The 17,094-nt window shown below is 44.8% G+C and overlaps 1 protein-coding gene across 2 annotated transcripts in view; it reads left to right on the forward strand.

The window, feature by feature from the left end:
- IGFBP7 (insulin like growth factor binding protein 7) overlaps positions 1-17,094 on the forward strand; it is a 102,699-nt gene that overhangs the window by 10,242 nt on the left and 75,363 nt on the right. The gene's annotated exons all lie outside the window — the stretch shown is intronic.

A 17,094-nucleotide genomic window follows, 5' to 3' on the forward strand; every position in this document is an offset into this window, starting at 1 on the left:
GAATATCTGGTCATGCCATTTGGTCTTTCCAACTCCTCCACCCTCTTCCAACATATGGTTCACAAAATCTTCCCAGACCTCTTGTACTCACATGTGGTGGTATATCTAGATAATAACCTCATCTTTTCAACCCTGGCCTGTACCTGGACCCTGTTTTCTTGCTACCAGCCTTGACTGCTGCCTGTTCCTGAACTCTCTCTGACCACTCCTTAAGGGACATTCACCTCAGTCCTGTCAGCCTCTGGAACTCCAGGAAATGGGAATGGTACAGGTGAAGCTCCAGTGCCAGTAAGGGCATGTCCATCATCTGTTGGCATGGATCTAGTAGGTTTGCCTACTAGGCTGCATCAACCATGCCACTGTCATAATAAATTTGAATAATTTTGTGTAATCTATAGATTTGATCATCTCACTCATTGTTTCTTTTTCCAGATTATTTATGAATATGTTAAACAGTACAGGTCCCAGTACTGACCATTTAGTCCTACCCTCTGTTTCCAGCCTTTTAACCAGTTACCAGTCCACAATAAAACACTGCCTCCTATTCCATTATTTTGTAATTTTCTGGGGAGTGTCTCATGGGGGACTTTGTCAAATGCCTTCTGAAAATCCAAATACACTACATCAACAGCCTCACATTTATCTACATGTTTATTTCCACCTTCAAAAAATTCTAAAAGTTTGGTAAGACAAGACTTCCCCTTACCAAAAGCATACTGACTCTTCCCCATTAAATCTATATGGCCAGAGATTTTGTTGTTAAAAATTGCTTCTACTATTTTGCCCAGCATCGACTTTGGGCTCACTGGTCTATACTATCCCAGATCATCCCTTTTTAAAAAAAAAAAAAGTTTGCATTACATTGTCCATCTTTTAGTTTTCAGAAATTGTTTTCAGGAATTGTGGCTGTTTTAAATAACAGATTACAGATTGCTAGTAATAGATTAGAAATTTCATATTTTAATTCTTTTAGAACTTTGGGGTGGATGCATCCAGTCCCAGTGATAAGTTACTCTTTAGTTTTCAATCTTATCTATTACATCCTCCAGTATCACACATATTTGTTTTAGTTGCTCAGAAGCTCCACCATTAAAGAATATTTCAGGTGTCGGAATATTCACAAAAAGACGGAAGCAAAGAATTCATTCATTTTTTCTGCTATTTCCTTGACCTCCCGAGTGCCCTTTTGCCCCTCAGTCATCTAGTGGCCCAGCTGACTCCCTCACAACCTTTTGGCTTTGGATGTACTTTTGGAAAATGTGTTATTCATTTTTGCCTCACTGGCAAGCTTTTTCTCAAAGTCTGTCTTGGCCTGTCATTTGGTTCTGCTTTCTATTTTTTGAACAATGCCCTTTAACTTTGCCTCATTTTCCTTGCCATTAAACCATGCTGGCAATCGTTCAACCTTTTTTAATGCATGATTACATTTTATCTGGGCTTCCAAAATGGTATATGTATAATACAGATTTACAAAAAAAAAACTCAATTAAATATTAAGGGGTAGATTTTCAAATAGCGCGAATTGGCCTACTTTTGCTGGCGCATCAGGCGCAAGCAAAAGTAAGCTGGATTTTAGTAGATACGCGCGGAGCCGCGCGTATCTGCTAAAAACCTGGATCGGCGCGCGCAAGGCTATTGATTTTGTATAGCCGGCGCGCGCCGAGCCGCGCAGCCTACCCCCGTTCCCTCCGAGGCCGCTCCGAAATCGGAGCGGCCTCGGAGGGAACTTCCTTTTGCCCTCCCCTCACCTTCCCCTCCCTTCCCCTACCTAACCCACCCACCCGGCCCTGTCTAAGCCCCCCCCTTACCTTTGTCGGGGGATTTACGCCTCCCGGAGGGAGGCGTAAATCCCCGCACGCCAGCGGGCCTCTTGCACGCCGGGACGCGACCTGGGGGTGGGTACAGAGGGCGCAGCCACGCCCCCGGACCGCCCTGGGCCGTAGCCACGCCCCCGTACCCGCCCCCAAAATGCTGCCGACACGCCCCGAAAACGCTGCTGCGCTCGGTCCCGCCCCCGACACGCCCCCCTCTGAAAACCCCGGGACTTACGCAAGTCCCGGGGCTCTGCGCGCGCCGGTAGGCCTATGTAAAATAGGCTCACCGGCGCGCAGGGCTCTGAAAATCCGCCCCTAAGTTTTAGAAAAAAATAGAAAAATAAATAATCCAAAACTTATATACTCTTGAATTTTTTTTTTAATTTGGACCATCATATCATAGACCTAGGCATTAACATCAAACAATGTAGGGTCAGAGTTGTTGTAATCATAGGTCCAATTTTGAAAACAAATGTCCCAACTCCTCAGTGTTCACTCCAATTCAAGAGGTGCTCAAAAGCTCAAAAACGTTTACAAAGTCCTCGAATCAATAAAGCCATTTTATGTCCAATTCAAACACTTGTAATAAAAAGTCCCACAGCTAATAGATCCAATAGCTTATCTCATTTCAGGCAATCTCTTATCTCAGTACTTGTTTCATACAACTGTTTCCGGTATCCTCAGTCTTTACTTTGCTATGACTATGTGTTGTTTTCCTTCATCAAAAATGGAATTTCTATCCATAAGGATTACACACTGCATTTTGTTTCCTGCAGAACTTTTATCATGCTTAACTCTATGCTATCTTTTACATATAATGCCATCCCTCCACCAATTTGATCTACCCCATCACATCAATATAATTATTACCCTGGCATCACAGTGTCCCATTGGTTATCCTCCTTTCACCTCATCTCTGAAATGCCTATAATGTCTATATTCTCATATAATGCCATATATTCTAAGTCACCAATCTTTTTTTTATTATTATTTTTAAAAAGACTTAAGGTCCGCAACTTCCAAGATACATTCAGTGCAGATAACAAATTACAATATTACTGTTCAGAAATCTGGCATTCACAACTTACTTGTTAGCAAATGAGAAAGGCAATCTAGAGCCATACACTTCTAGGTTCTCCTTGTCTAATTCCGTCTGGGCTACTTCAGCCTTAAACTCAGCCTTTTTACTGGGATATTCTAACTTTCCTATTTTGTGAGTATCTTTGGAAGATATATTCCTCTGAACCATGGTTCAGGGGAATGTATCGGTTTTCCCCCATGGTCTGGTTTAAAAGCTGCTCTATCTCCTTTTTAAATGTTAGCACCAGAAACTTGGTTCTACTCTGGTTAAGATGGAGTCCATCCCATGGCTCACCCTTCCCCAGTACTTAACAAAACTAAAACCCTCTTCCCTCCACCATCTTCTCACCCATGCATTGAGACTCTGGAGCTCAGCCTGTCTATAGGGTCCTGCATGTGGAATAGGGATCATTTCTGAGAATGCAACCTTGGAGGTTCTGGATTTCAGTTTGCTACCTAACAGTCTAAATCTAGCCTCCATTATCCTTCCTCTTGCACCTTCCTTTGTCATTGGTACCCACAGATATCACAATAGTTGGCTCCTCCCCAGCACTCTCTAAAATCTTATCTAAGTGGCATGAGATCCTCACTCCCACCAGTCGCCCAGCTATCTACATTCCTAATAATCCAATCACCCACTACAACAGCTGTCCTAACTTTTCCCTCTTGAGCACATGACCTTGAAGACATATCTTCAGTGCAAGAGGAAAATGCATCACCTGGAGGGCAGGGCCTAGCTATAGGATCACTTCCTGCCACATCACGGTGATGATCTCCTGCTAGATTACTTTGATCCTCCAAAGCAGCATAAGGGCTGCTTGATTTGAGTTGGTATTGCTCTGCTATGTCCCTGAAGGTCTCCTCTATATACCTCTATGTCTTCCTCAGCATCTCTAGAAATCAGATTCATTCTGAGAGCCAGGAGCTCTTTGCATAGGGTGCATACATACAGGGGTAGATTTTTTTAAAAAGCGCGTTCGCGTACTTTTGTTTGCGCAGCAGGCGCAAACAAAAGTACGCTGGATTTTATAAGATGCGCGCGTAGCCACGCGTATCTTCTAAAATCCTGGATCAGCGCGCACAAGGCTGCAGATTTTGGGCAGCTGGCGCGCGCCGAGCCGCGCAGCCTGTCTCCGTTCCCTCCGAGGCCGCTCCGAAATCGGAGCGGCCTCGGAGGGAACTTTCTTGCGCCCTCCCCTCACCTTCCCCTCCCTTCCCCTACCTAACCCACCCCCCCGGCCCTATCTAAACCCCCCCTTACCTTTATCCACGGATTTACGCCTCCCAGAGGGAGATGTAAATCCACGCGCGCCAGCGGGCTGCTGGTGCGCCGAGACCCGACCCGGGGGTGGTTCCGGAGGGCGTGGCCACGCCCCCGGAACGCCCCGGGCCAGCGCCACCGAAATGCCGTGCCCCGCCCCCAAAACGCCGTGTCGTTCGGCCCCACCCCGACACGCCCCCTTCCAAAAACCCCGGGACCTACGCGTGTCCTGGGGTTCTGCGCGCACCGGCGGCCTATGGAAAATAGGCGCGCAAGGCCCTGCTCACGTAAATCCGGGCGGATTTACGCGAGCAGGGCTTTTAAAATCCGCCCCACTGTCTTTTATCAACATTGGCACTTGGTGAAAAAAAGACTTCATAGACCCAACTCGCTGCTGGACTTCTTTCTGTATCTTAATTTTATTGAGTTGCTAAAATCTGAAAGCTGATTCAGGAGTTGGTATGCCTCTCAATTTAAGGGTTTTTAAATTTGACTACAATTTTTAAATTGTTTATTTAGTGTCTTTTAAATCTTAGATTTTTAAATTGCTAACTAGCCAGGCCATCCATCAAAATGTGTTAGGGCCTTATGGCGCCATAAAAGACTAACGTGTGTATATCATACATGCTACGCAATAATTAACTTGTCCCCACCTAGATACCCTTCCCTATTACAATGACCTTCTTTGCATGCAATTTCCATGCATGAATAATGCAAATACATGCAAAGAAGGTCATTATTAGGCAATTCTATGATAATATTTTATTGCAGCCAACCGTGGCTAAATTGGGAGGTTGAGCGGGGGTCATTGCTGATTCCTTTTCAAACCCAGGGCTGCCAGTCAAGACAGGCCAGACTCCCCAAAACTAAAAAATAAAGTTAAAAGTATGCACGCAGCAGTGGCCCTCCTTCCTGCTCCCCCCCCCTCGATGGAGCAAGGCCCCCTCCCACCGCCCCCCAATAGTGCAAGGCCCCTCTGATGGAGCAAGGTCCCCTCCCCCCAGCCTCCCTCCAGAGACCCCCTTTACCTTGTGCTGGTTCCCGCGTCAGGTCCCGGTTGCCACCATTTTCCAAATTGGCAACTTGGATGGGGCAAGGTGAACTCGGCACCATTTTGGAAAATGGCGGCAACCGGGACGGGTACGAGGCCACACCCATCTCTGACACAGGAAACATTACAAGGTAAAGGGGTCTCTGGAGGGGGGCTAGGGGGAGGGGGTCTTGCTCCATTGGGGGGGCTGGGGGGAGGACAGCCACCGTGGACATATTTTTAACTTTATTTTTACTTCTGGGGAGATGAGACAGCCATGACCAGTGGCCCCAGGTTGAAATAGGGATCAGCAATGACCCCCGCTCAACCTCCCTGTTTGAGTGCGGGTAATTTTTTGGCAGCCAGTGGCCCTTTAAAATGATGTGGTCCTGTGAGATTGGGGCCACCATTGCATTAAAGGGCCACTCGCCTCGCTGTTTTGTGCCACAGTATTTGGCCGTGACACAAAAGAACGCACCATGGAGCCACGTTGTGTTTTCAGGGGAGTAGCCCCTCTATCTTTGCTATACCCCCCTGCAAGAGTAGGATGCCTGCTGTGAAGACCGCAATTTGATGAATCTAGGCCTAGATGACTTATGTTAATGAATGACTAGCAACAAGACTAAAATTATTCAGTTACTAAAATCAGGATTAATTGTATGTTATTCTAAATCACTAATTGATTGTTAATATGAAGATTTACCTCCTAACTTGGGGGGGAATCTATATAACAAAAAACGTGAGTGGGAAATGGGGAGAGGGGTGTGAATCAGTGTGACCAGTTGTCAAGGAACCAATACTCTCACCTTTTCAGATCAAGTAAGTGTTGTCTGTAAACTCACTTGTTTTATGTACTGCCTTAGGGCGAAGTTGCAGTTTCTTGTAAACCGGGGTGATTTGTATTCCATACAGGAACCTCGGTATATAAAAGTTAAAAATAAATAAATAAAATAAATAATACTTACAAACAAATACTAATCTTTACCAACCACAAAATTAATCTAAAGTCTATTTTTCTTAAACACACACAGTTCTTTACATTTACAAACAAATACTAACCTATAGTAGTTCACAAAATGTATCCCTTCGGCTTACCAATAACTGTGAAAGGGCCTTTTCAATTGCTGGTTTTATCTTTTGGAATAGTTTTCCTGATCCTATCTGAACTCTTACTGACACTCAGTACTTTAAAAATGTCCTAAAAACATTTATTTCACCAAGGTTTTTTTTGCATGAGCCTCAGAAGGCTCTCATAATATGTATGGCATTCTATTTATTTTTTATTTTTAGTTATTTCATTTTCAATATATTCACAAGATAAACTCAAGTAAATCCACGTTGAAACAAAAATTAAAGATAGCGTGGGTAACCAGGACTTTAACCTGTAGTGTGGAATGTTTTTACAAAACATTCCACACTACAAAAGACACAAGAAACCACTACTTGGGAATCAATAGGCCGCAGCTTTATTACAAACCATGTAATAACAAACCAAACAAGCCAAGCTCCAACCAAACATAACCACTCCTTTTCCCCGGTGGTCATCTGCCAAATCCCAGCAAGACACAATACCCCCAGGCCACCCATCCTGCAGGCTCTAGGCAGCCTCCCGGCATCTGATGCATAGCCTCTGCTACCACCCAGCAAGGAGCCATTCCCAGAATAACTGCCCCAATTGCTCCAACTGATGCATATTTTCCAAATGCCGGTCCTATGACCATACCGGCTATCCATCATGCCAATGCTGAAACCTTAATGTGGTTTGGGCACAGGCACAGGAAGGTAAACCTATCCCATGCCCCCCCCCCCCCCCCCCCCCCAAAGATGTGGCCAAAGATTCCTGCAACAGTGCACATTCCAAGACCTCCTGAATGGCATTATTAAACAAATCCCACCCAATGAAGGACAAATGGACCCCATCAGACCAAAATAGGCCAGTATCCACTTCCCATAGCCAAGCATGTTTAATGTGATGACCCCCCATCGCATAAAGCCAAGAACCAATCTGTTGATTGCCTTGGCTCTGCTGCAACCCCAAATCAACTGCTCCATGTTAGCAGGCCTTGAAATAATATCCGACAAACAAATAACGGTTTTTGGCAACCAAATTAACAACATCACTAAATACTTCTGCACCATACTAATAAACTGATGTCCGGACATCTTGCCCCAATTGTTTCCCCCTAAATGGATAATAAGAACTTTAGAATGCTCTCTGTAACCCAACCAATATTGCAGATGATGTAGCAGCTTTTCCCAACACATACCTCAACGTCCCAACCAGTGTAAAGTCACTCTATGTGCAGCCAAACCCAAATGCGGACCATAGGGACACTGACAGGCATGCCTGTATATCCAGATGACAAAAGAATGCCCTGATGACCCCACCAACTGTTATCTAGAGAAGAAAAAACAAAATTAATCACAACGATTAAACATCCCCAGACCCAGGTCTGCAATACGACTCAAAAGCATTTGACTTCCACTTCCCAATTCTTTGAATCACCCCTCCTGAAAGACTGGATACACCAGCCAAAGTACCCTCCCCAGTTTGAAAGGAATGAGTATCATAGTGGTTCACATCTAACCCAATCTTCTTAATAACCGCTTTTAAAACCATTTTGAACTGATATTTAGATAACGTTTTAAGATCTACTTGAACCAAGAATTAATATCCACCTGACAGGTGAGTCATCAAATATTCAATTGCATTGACAACAAGATAGGTTTACAGCCCACCTACAGCTCTGAGTACTAAGGTAACCCTCCTTCCTGTCTGATCCATTTTAAACCATAAGATCCCTAATCGGATGATGTCCTTCTCCACCAGCACGTCTAAACTGCAATTCTGTATTATCTGTACCTGACCCTGCCCTAGCTACCAACTCACTCACCCGAAGAGCCCCAAAAAAGACTAAAACAAAAGCCACTCTAAATAGCAAGCTTCATGAGACACACAAACATCAGGGATTACATTCCAAAGCTCTAATAAAATTTCATGGGTGATACGCAACCGATTATCCTGACTCATACTTATATCATGCAACCATCCTAACAAAAGCCGTCGCAGAAGAAAATGTCCCGCCAGGAACCCACACCCATGCATTCTCATAAAAAAAATGAAAATCCCGACATATATCTTGTCACTGCTGCCTTGTAACGTCCAGTCCTCTAAGCACCTTCAATATATTACAATAGCAATACATCTGGTACCGGCCCTCATGTCCAGCCCTTAGAAAACAGAAAAGACACCACCTTTCCTGCACCACTCAATTACCCCACCCAAGTCGATGGAGCTAAGGATGCTTGCAACATCTTCTATGCTTCAGGGAATCAAACCTCCAGAGGGAACTTGGTATAGATGCCCATTATAGGTCTGCTACTGGAGTGAGCTTCCAGAACAGCACCCACTTGAAATGAGAAAGAGAATCAGCAATACCATTAGACACATCCAAAACATGCTGTACCCAGGCAGTAACATTCAATACCATACAGCACAATATGAATTCCCTCAACAACTCAAACACTAATATACATTTTGTCGATCACCGATTAATCACGTCAACTACTCCCAAATTGTCACACCAAAAAATTCTTGCGTTCTTGTAAACGTGATCCCCACAAATGCAGTGCCACTACAATCGAGAAAAGTTCCAAAAAAGCAATATTCCTACTAGTAACGCCTGTCCATGACCATTCTTCTGGCCAAAGCGATGCACACTAACAACTCTGAAAGTACACGCCAAAACCCACTGCCCTAGCAACATCGGAAAGCAACTCTAAATCTTTACTTAATATCAACTCTGACTCCACAGACAAGTGCCATTGAACTCTGCAAAAACTTCAACCACATCACCAAATCTTTCCGAATCCCTTGTGAAATACTGATCTGATAATTTTGCTTTCTGACCTGACATTGCCAATGACAATCTGTGCAAAAATACTCTCCCCATAGGAATGACTTTACAAGCAAAATTCAGACTGCCCACCAAAGACTGAATCTGCTGCAAGATTAATTTCTGATTGAGCCAAGCACCCTCTACCATTTCTTTTAATTTAACTACTTTGTTCTCTGGTAACCGTGATACCATAGCCATCAAATCCAATTAGATGCCTAGAAAAAACAATCAAGTAGAAATACCCTCCATCTTTTTCTGCACAATGGGTATGCCAAAATCAAATGCTACCTAGAAAATACACTGCATAATATCCCCATAATTCTAGAATCTTGAAGCCCAACAAACAAATAATCATCAAGATAATGCCCAATATTGGGCAACCCCACTACCTGCACCTTCACCCAATGCACAAAAGTGCTAAACATCTCAATCTATTAGCATACATTTATCAAAATAATCATTTCCTTGAAACTGAAAACCCAACAAAGCAAAACTATCTGGATGAACAGGTAAAAGATGAAAAGCAGATTCAATATCTACTTTTGCCATCAGGGCATCCTTTCCATATCGATAAACCATTTGGACCGAAGAATCAAACCATGCATATGATACCGTGCAAAACTCCTTTGGCACAAAATCATTTACTGCACGAAATCATTTACTGAACTCCCCTCAGGAAATGACAGATTATGAATAAGCCTAAACTTACCCTTGTCCTTTTAGGAGAATCACAGCTAAGGAGACAGAATCATTCTGTTAAAGGGAGCTTCCTCAAATGGCTCAGCCATCAAGCCCAACTCTAATTCAACCTGTAACTTCTCCTCTACCACACAACTCAATTTCACCACCAACTTACCATTCCTTTCCCCTTTCGACAACAAGGAACTTGTAAAGGAAATCTTAAAACCAAATGAAAATCCTTCAGATAAAATAACAGCCACATCAACCTTAGGATACATCTACAACCAAGGCTCCATGTTTGTTACAATAATTAAGATAGAGAAGACTCCATCGCCATTATTTACCCAAATTCCCAGCTGCAGAACCTCCAGAACCTCCGACTCTTGCATGTTTTGCATACTTGCTGGTTGAATGATTTGCTCCACAATTGGAGCATAGATGTTTAAACTTACAGGCCGAAAAGTTGCAAATGGATCAACTGAATCACCTCAGACATTAGACAATCCCATCCCAGGTTTAACTGCCTCTCCCAGTGCAGTTGTTTCTCTAAAGGACCAACTTCCAGATACCACCCCTAGACTCCCAACATGCCCACCCACTGAAACCAAGGACAATGCTTTATTAGTTATTTGAGTGAGCCAAAGGTTCACATCCTGGGTACCCCACAACATAAATCTATTCCCTTCCATTTTATCACAGAAGCACTCATCATAGTTGAGCCAAGCCTAACCCTCATAATCCTTATTTGCCACCAATATGGTATCAGCGTATGCTAACATAGGCCCATACTGCAATGCATCCTGAAGCTCTAACACACTCGCCAAACACAAAAAAACAGCAAATCCAATTTAATATTGTACAAGGAACTCTTTTCTTTCCCTTCTCTCCTGCAACCCCGCCTGCCCTCTAACAGCTTAAAGATATCAATGTACCTACACCTCCTTATCTTTTGCCGCATCGAACGTGACAAGCCCTCCCACAATTCTGATAACATCAGTAATGCTGGTGTTCCCATCATCCTCTTTAATCCCAGATTCTGTCCCTACCAAAGGTCTCTCTTTGGAAAACAAGCTAGAGGAACTAGAAGAGGACGAACTAGATGAGGATGAAGTGGAAGAACTAGAATGTCCATGCCAGTGCCTATGCGACCACCTCCCACGTTTTCTATCTTTACTCACCCTGTCACTTTTCCCAACTTGTACAGCCTGCTCAATTCCTCTCCCCCGCCGGCCACTGAAATACTCTCTGACACAAGCACTTGCTCTGACTCTGCCCCCACAGACCCTTTACAATCCTGTATAGTGTCACTCTGTACCGACAGCTCACCCTGCTCACAGACACCGGGTTTCTGCTCCTACAGCACTGACAACAGCCGTACTCGGTGTGACTCAAGGCCTTTATCGGATCACTCCTCCAGTACTCCTGACAAGATGTGGTGGGACCCCCAGAAACAGCCTCCCCTTCTTGCCTCTGTGCACTTGAGACCTGAAAAGGAAAAACAGAAGATACAGCTGCAGAAACAGAACAAACTCCTATCCCAGATTGTTGTCCTAATAAATGAGAACAAGTTACAGGAAAAAGGCATCCAGGTAATGCACTTGGCACCAAGGACCAATCTCCATGCACTCCCATAGGAAAGTATCCCATCCCCAGTTTGGGACCCCCCATGCCTGCTGAGAATACCCCAGGAAATCCCAACCACCAACGCCCGGAGGAAAAATTCTAGAACCCATCCAGGGAGATAACCTGCCCCCACTCCAACCAGCCGTAGCCTGAAAATACTCAGAAGGTATCCAGCTACAAAACTCAATCACCAGGCACCTCTGGCACCAAAATATCATGTGCCCCAGCAACAGCACCTGCAGAGACCCTATCAACACCTGCATTGCTTCCAGTCTCCATCCAAAATCCTTTTCCATTACTCTGGAGCCTCTATGCTGCATTCCCTACATGGCCCTACTCCCCACAAACATAATAAGCCTTTCCCTGTGAAGGCTTATCACACCCGCCTGCAGAGTCTCAGAACTTGCTTCAGCTCCCCCTTGCACACCTTCACGCAGAGGTACATGACCATTGCTCGATGCATTTCCTGTCTTCACTAGTGGCCTGCCACTCAGTGGCACAAAACCACAGTAGATTTACATATTGTCCCCCTTCCAGTCATTAGTTCAAATTTTATCATATTATGATCACTATTACCAAGTGGCCCCACCACCTTTATCTCTCACCAAATCCTGTGTTCCACTAAGAATTAGATCTAAAATAGCTCCCTCTCTCATCAGTTCCTCTAACATGTTCTGATGTTACATTTACCCAGTCAATATTGGAGTAATTAAAATATCCTATTATTACTGTACTGTACATCCATCTGATCATTTTGACCAGGCGGACCGTAGTATACTATCACTATACTCTTAGCCAACACATATGGGATTTCTACCCATATAGATTCTACTGTGCATTTAGTCTCTTGTATGATCTTTATCCTGTTGGACTCTATGCCCTCCCGGACATAAGGCGCCATACCCCCACCAAGATGATCCTCCCTATCATTGCAATATAATTTGTACCTTGATATAGCACTGTCCCATTGGTTATTCTCCTTCCACCAGGTCTCTGAGATGCCAATTATGTCTATCTCATCATTCACTGCTATATACTCTAACTTTCTCATCTTACTTCTTAGACTTCTGGCATTGGCATATAAACATTTAAAAGTGTGTTTTTGATTTGTATTAACAATCTGTTTTTCAGCTGATAGTGATAATTTGTAATCCTTTAGCTCAGGTGATACTTTATTTATAGGCACATGGACTACTTTTGCTTTTATTGGCACCCCTCTGTTGGGATGTCCTAACACTCCTCTTTCATTAGTATCCTTTGAAGATACCTTCCTCCAAACCATGCACTGCTGAGTGACTGTCGGCTTTCCCCCTTGTTCTAGTTTAAAAGCTGCTCTATCTCCTTTTTAAAAGTTAGCACCAGCAGCTTGGTCCCACTCTGGTTAAGGTGGTGCCTGTCCTTTCAGAAAAATCTACCCCTTCCCAAAAGGTTGTCCAGTTCCTTATAAAACTGAATCCCTCTTCCCTACACCATCATCTCATCCACGCACTAAGACTCCTGTGCTCTGCCTGCCTCTGGGGACCTGCACGTGGAACAGGAAGCATTTAAGAGAATGCCACCCTGGAGATTCTGAATTTCAGCTTTCTATCCAAAATCCTAAATTTAGCTTCCAGAACCTCCCTCCCACATTTTCCTTTGCTGTTGGTGCCCACACATACCACAACAGTTGGCTCCTCCCCAGCACTGTCTAAAATCATATCTAGGTGAAGCAATAGGTGCGCCACCTTCGCACTCGGCAGGCAAGTTATCAGGCGGTCCTCACATCCACCAGTCACCCAACTGTCTACATTTCTAATTATCGAATTACCACCTATGATGACCAACCTAACCCTTCCCTCCTGGGCAGCAGCCCTGGGAGACTCATCCTCAATGCAAGAGGATAATGCATCACCTGGAGTGCAGGTCCTTGCTACAGGATCACTTCATGCTACACCAGGCTGATTCTCTCCAACCAGGAGACCTTTCTGATCCAAGGCAGCATCGGGGGGGGGGGGTGCCAAACTGGATTTGGGACTTGGCTACTATGTCCCTGAAGGTCTCATCAATGTACCTCTCTGTTTGCTTCAGCTCCTCCAGGTCTGCCACTCTAGCCTCCAAAGATCATACTTGTTCTCTGAGAGCCAGGAGCTCTTTGCATCAGGTGCACACATACAATCTCTCACCAGCGGGTAAAAAATCATACATGTGACACTCGATGCAAAAGGCTGGAAAGTCCCTCTCTTGCTGCTGGACTGCTGCCTTCATCTTAATTTTGTTGAGATCCTAGTTAAGTTTAGGTTGCTACGGGAATTGGAATTAGAATCCTTTAAATTTATAGGTGTATTCACTAATTAAGCTAGTAGTGACCTACAAGGGGATGATTAAACTCTCATTAAGGGCTGGTACAATAGTATGATTTAGATAAGAGCCTGATTGATTTTTAATAAGAAAGTGTCTCTTGGGAGGGAAAGATAATCACTGGAATCAACTCCCTGTGTCTTGCTTATTATCTCAGAGACACACAAACTCTAAAGCATATACCCCACTATTTTACCTCTCTCCAAATTTTTTTTACGTTCTACGATTTCCCAAAGCTATACTTACTGATCTTCTTCAACCACTAGCAATTTGATCTTCTCTCAATGGATTGAGAGGCTTGAGTTTTGCGTGCCTAACGGTACGCACTTCTGGTCCTCTTCTACTGCAAAGGATGCAGGGCCTCTGGAAACTGGGGCTGTGGAGTTCAAAGTCTGGATCTCTCACTGTGACTTCTGTAGTCCTCTCATGGGGGATGCCGGGAACAATATGCAGATAAGCCTTCCGGTCCTCTTCTATTGTATGGTGGTTGTGTCATTTCATTTGACACCCTGCAATATAGAGCATGATGTCAGACAGACTATAAGACTCATCTAGTCTGACCAATTTATTTTCTTTTGTATTGCCAGTTAATCTCTGTTTTCCCATTCACTCTTTTGCAGTTTGTAACTAGGGTTGCCAACTGCCCGGTTTTGGATCAGAAGCCAGATGTGCTGTACAAAAGTACTGACCGGCCACTGAAAATCCGGTTTTTGCAAGAAGTTCCTTCTCTTTCCCACAGCTTCCTGGATACAGGAAGACAGAACCGAGAGCTAAGCTATATTGCTGCCTGCTTGCCTCCTTTCCTGTGTTGTGATTGGATAGGATGATGAGAGGAGGTGGGACACAGCACAGATCTCAGTTCCTCAGATCTCTGCAGCTATGCCCTCTGGGTCTCTCCATCTCCCTCACTGAGTGCTGGGCCAAGACCCAAAAGAGGGGCTGCAGCGAAACAGCAGAGGGACACAGGAACAGAGGAGGGGAAGAGACAGAGTCACAAGGTGAGGAAAGGTGAGAGACAGAGGGGGCCACACAAGAAAGGGGAGAGAAAGGAAGATAGACACATGGGTTGCAAGGGAGGAAAGAGATACAGAGGGGGTATGGAAGGAAGGAAGGTCACAGGGAAGGGGAGAGGTACAATGGGAGCATGAAGGAAGGAGGCAGACAGATGGGGAAGGGAAGGAAGAGACATAAGAGGCCAAAGGAGACTGGGGGACTGGGGAACAAGAGATAGAGAAAGAGGAAGGCACTGGGGAGGAGAGGGAGACAGGAGGAAGAGAGACGAGCATAGGAAGAGAGGGGGCTAGAGACAGGAGAGCAGCACAAGACAGGAGTGCACAGAGGAGGGGGAGGGCATATTGAGAGACAGGTGGCACAAGGGAGACATAGATGAAAGATTGGGAAGGTTTTAAGGAAAGGGACAGTGAACCACCTATTTCTGAGAGAGAAAGCTGTGTGTTTGGGAGTGTGCATCTGTGTTTGAGAGAGGAGGGACAGCGAACCATGTGGGGCTGACAGAGGAGACTGTGTAAGAGAGGAGGTTGTGTGTTTGGGAGTGTGTATGTGTATATAAGAGAGGAGACTGTGGGCTGGATTTTAAAAGCCCTGCGCACGTAAATCCGGCCAGATTTACGCGCGCAGGGCACTCGCGTGCCGGTGCGCCTATTTTGCATAGGCCACCGGCACGCACAGCCCGGGACGCGCGTAAGTCCCGGGGCTTCGTAAAAGGGGCGGAGCGTGTCAGGGGCGTGTCCGGGGTCAGGGGGCGGTTCGGGGTGGGACCGGGGCGTGGCAACGGCCCGGGGGCGTGGTCGAGGCCTCCGGACCAGCCCTTGGGTCGGGTGATGGCACGCCAGCAGCCCGCTGGCGCGTACAAATTTACACCTGCTGAAAGCAGGCGTAAATCTGCCAACAAAGGTAGGGGGGGTTTAGCCTGTTCCCTCCGAGGCCGCTCTGATTTCGGAGCGGCCTCGGAGGGAACAGGCAGCGCGTGGCGGGCTCGGCACGTGCAAGTTGCACAAATGTGCACCCCCTTGCGCGCGCCGACCCCGGATTTTATAAGATACACGTGGCTACGCGCGTATCTTATAAAATACAGCGTACTTTTGTTCGCGCCTGATGCGCGAACAAAAGTACGCGCTCACGCAAATTTATAAAATCTACCCCTGTGTGTTTATGGGGAAGTATGGAGATGGGTGTGTATTAAAAAAGGTTTTACTTATGATAGAGAGCAAACTGAATGAAAGAGGCTGATGTGTTTATGAGGATTGTTGACATAACATTTTATAAAACAAAGTATATTGAGGCGGGTGCTTGAAAGCCAAGTAAGTAATGAGTGGATCCACAACTGACAGTACACCTTCCCCCCCACCCAGTCCCAGTTTGGTTGGGTGTCTAGTTATAGTCCATGGAAAAGTTGGCCACCCTATTTGTAACCGGTACATAGAAGGAACAGTTCTCAGTGGTCTTAGGATTTTTTAAATAGTGGTCAATTAGTTGATGAAATGGACCTTAGGAGAAAGGCACTCAGTTAAGAGTGAACAAATTCTTTCTATGGCAGTACTGATTTGCATTAGACAGAACCTGAAATGACTGCAGCCAACTCCAGAAACTGGTTCCAAAAAGGGTCTAACTTTTATTTTCAGATAAAATATTTACAGACTGCTCCTATGGTGAAAATTCCAAACATTTGGATGCGGGGAGTCAAATGTTTGCTGGTATCCTTTTACATGACTCTTTATTCATTTACTTTATACTTTTATTACATGCCTTATCACTAGAATAGTCTCTACAAATCCAGGTACAATCAAATGGTCCCAAATATAAAACACCAGAAACATTCCATTAGAACAGTCAGGAAAAGTGCAATTACTTCATAATTTCCTCTCCTACTATTAGGAAAACATTGATTTCGTTACAACCAAATTAAAATTATAAATATATACAGATCGATGTGTGCATATATATGTACATATATTATATATCTATATTTGATTAAAATGATGAGCAAAAAAATGATAGTGGAAAAGTGTGTCTCACACACACTCACAGTGTCAGGGAGACACTCATGCTGTCACTTCAACTTAACACACACTCAGTCTGTCTCCCTCATAGTCACTCTCACATTCTGTCCCACTCACTCATACCCTCTGTTTCCCTCCTCACAAACCCTCTCTTACTCACTCACTTACTCATACACCTACCATCTCCCTCTGTCTCACTTACTTTCCCTTTCTGGCTCCCTCACACAGATGCTGTTTGCCTTTAGTGCAAGCTAATTTGCTTCAGCACACAAGAAAACAGAGGGTGGAATGGAGGGGTGGCAAGGAGAGAGCCTGTTGTAGCCCAAACACAACATCATCTCCTCCCACA

Source organism: Rhinatrema bivittatum, chromosome 1 (genome assembly GCF_901001135.1).
Source record: "Rhinatrema bivittatum chromosome 1, aRhiBiv1.1, whole genome shotgun sequence".
In the NCBI taxonomy this organism is placed as follows: Eukaryota; Metazoa; Chordata; class Amphibia; order Gymnophiona; family Rhinatrematidae; genus Rhinatrema; species Rhinatrema bivittatum.